The sequence below is a fragment of the Rana temporaria genome, chromosome 12 (genome assembly GCF_905171775.1).
Source record: "Rana temporaria chromosome 12, aRanTem1.1, whole genome shotgun sequence".
In the NCBI taxonomy this organism is placed as follows: Eukaryota; Metazoa; Chordata; class Amphibia; order Anura; family Ranidae; genus Rana; species Rana temporaria.
The window spans coordinates 146824260-146827383 of NC_053500.1; the positions used below are offsets into that span (position 1 = coordinate 146824260).

General features: G+C 47.6%; 1 protein-coding gene across 1 annotated transcript in view; it reads right to left on the reverse strand.

Moving 5' to 3' along the window:
* The window catches only part of LOC120918208 (urotensin-2 receptor-like), a 16801-nt gene extending 14274 nt beyond the window's left edge, over positions 1-2527 (reverse strand). The window contains exon 1 of the mRNA XM_040329699.1: positions 2418-2527. The gene's annotated coding sequence lies outside the window, so the exon portion shown is untranslated. The remainder of the gene's footprint in view (positions 1-2417) is intronic.
* Positions 2528-3124: the final 597 nt, after the last annotated feature.

A 3124-nucleotide genomic window follows, 5' to 3' on the forward strand; every position in this document is an offset into this window, starting at 1 on the left:
CAGTGCTGGGTCAGAAGAAAACCAAAATACACCACTGAGTAGCACCATGACGTGATGGTGTATGTGGCGCCTCCAAGATGGGTTGTAGGCTTAAATAGCACCTTCCGATCACCGCTCTCCACTATTGGCAGAGGAGGATCGTCACATGACAGTGGATTTAGGGAAGAACAATCAGGTCTCACGGACTTCATTTTTTTGGAATGGCTGGGATTGAGGGGTACGCAGAGGTAGCCCCTCAAGGATTTGGGAAGATCGTGTGTGAATGGCTGACGTTAGTGAAGATGCAACTTTTACATTTCCTCCTCGGGTGTCAGAAGATTGTACAACGCCGGCGGAGGAAACCTTGAATTCTTCGAGAAGCCAATGAAGGAGATCAGTGAAACTTCTACATAGTAAAAAAGGAGAAGAAGAAGATATAAAGCCCATGTAGGTGAGAATGGCGGAGAGAAGGACATGGAAGGATCGGCGCTGAAGAGCCTCTCCGATCTTCTGATGAAGACGGGATGGAGGTGAAGACGTTGGGCTCGCCAAGTTGCGTAGCACAATGTAACGCTTGTGGGGGTTAGACAAGCAGTCCATGACCCCGCCCCCACACACGCGGGGAAAGCGTTGAATCGCACATGCTAATCTGGTCGTTTATTCATTAAACACGGCAGCATTATGCTACGGAAGATTGTCCCATACATTATTCATTGGTGCAATATTGCCGGGACGTGCCTAGCAACGGGAAACCGTCTGGCTTGGCGTAACCCGGCATGAGAACATTCACAGCCGTCTCACCGAAAAGATCCAAATCGTTGGAATAAATCCGATCTCTGGCCTTCCCTTCAATCTAGGACAGTTGTGCCGGCGTCTTGTCGATCTGGTTCCCCTATCGAGATGGTTCCCTGCCCGACTGCGCAGGCGCGGACGAAGCCCGCGGAAATCGCCGAACCTCGGGCGGCATCCAGGCTCATTCCTTAACATCCCCGTGGATTGGAGGATGTTAAAAAAAGAGCCAGGAGGCCGAGCGAGCGCAGCGAGGGAACGTGAGGCCAACCGGCCACTTACCTCAAATTCCACGTCGCCCTGGAGGTTCGGTGATTTCCGTCGGCAAGGATTGCGCCTGAGCAGTCAAGACGGGAACCATATCGATAGGAGGGGGCGGCTGCTGACTTAGATACGCTACGGCGGCATAAATATGCGCCGATGTATGTGAATCCGGGCCATAGTGTTTGGGGGGTAATAAGGGCCAGATTCACGTAGAGCGGGCGCAGCGTAACGTAACCGGTTTACGTTACACCGCCGCAATTTTTCCGATTTAGTACCCGATCCACAAAGCACTTACCTGGAAATTTGTGGCGGTGTATCGTAAACAGGTCCGGCGCAAGGCGGCCCAATTCAAATGGGGCGGGTACCATTTAAATTAGGCGCGCTCCCGCGCCGGACGTACTGCGCATGCTCCCGTCGCAAATTTTCCGATGTGCTTTTCGCGAAATTACGACGCGCCGACGTTTTGTGAAAAAAAGACTTACGCCGGGAAAATAAAAAAATTTAAACATTTTAAAAAAATTCAAAAGCGACGCGGGAAAGACAGGCATACTTTAACATGGTGGAGTACTTTTACACCATGTTAAAGGTGCCCTATCTTTGCGACGGAAATCTAACACTTGCGACGCCGTAACGACGGGAAAAATCTTCATGGATCACCGTAACTCCTAATTTGCATACCCGACGCTGGTTTACGACGCAAACTCCCCCCAGCGGCGGCCGCGGTACTGCATCCTAAGATCCAACAGTGTAAAACAATTACACCTGTCGGATCTTCTGGCTATCTAAGCGTAACTGATTCTATGAATCCGCCGCATAGACAGAAACAGAGATACGGCGGCGTATCTCGGCTGTGAATCTGGCCCTAAGTACTTTTTCCAGCAAAAAAAAAATACTTTAAACTTGTAAACAAAAAGCGCCAGAAAAGGCCTAATAAAGACAATAATAATTTTCCATGATGTGATTACATTCTAAAACTCATATAAAGATCGATAAATAATCGAAGATGATCGTAAAAGAAATAAAGAAACTTCTAATGAAATGTAATAAAAGGTATTCTGCCGTCGCTGAGGAGATAAAAAACAAAATAGGAAATCTAAGAGACGATTTTATGAGAATAATAATTACACTGGATATACAGAAAGAAAATATTATCTCAGAGATACAAAGTACATCATAGGAAGAGAACTGATACATATTGATGAATGTTATATTGTGATACGTATTGGTGAATATTGTGATACGTATTGATGAATGTTATATTGTGATACGTATTGATGAATATTGTGATACGTATTGATGAATATTGTGATACGTATTGATGAATGTTATATTGTGATACGTATAGATGAATATTGTGATACATTGTAGCAATCCTCAGCACTAACCCATGAGAAATCCACAGAGCGCCCCCGGTTGCCAGGCTCCTATCTCAGGTCTTCATGTTTGATCCTCACATCTGTCAGAGCGACCGACAAATCCCGGTGATGGACGTCACTTGGCCTTAAAGTGGACCTGTCACGAGAAATGGATTGGCTGCCATAATCAATAATCGTTGGGTTGCCAGGCTCCTATCTCAGGTCTTTATGTTTTTATCTTCACATGCAACCTACATTGTAGATGATGGACGTCATGACTCCTGCCTTAAAGTGGCCCTGTCATGAGAAACGTGTAGGCTGCCATAGTCAACCCGTAGTTGGGTTGTTAGGCATCTACTTCAAGCAGTGGCGGTGCGTCCATAGAGGGCGCAGGAGCGCCGTCCCCTCTCTCCTGTCCCCTCTTTCACCATAGATAGATTCATGCATTGCTGGGCACATTGGCAGCAATTGATGGGCACACTGGCAACAGTTGCTGGGCACATTGGCAGAAATTGATGGGCACAGTGGCAGCAATTGATGGGCACAGTGGCTGTGTTTGATGGGCACAGTGGCTGCCTTTGATGGGCACAGTGGCTTCGTTTGATGGGCACAGTGGCTGCCTTTGAAGGGCACAGTGGCTGCATTTGACGGGGCATAGTGGCTGCTTTTTATGGGCACAGTGGCTGCGTTTGATGGGCACAGTGGCTGCAATTGATGGGCACAGTGGCTGCGTTTGA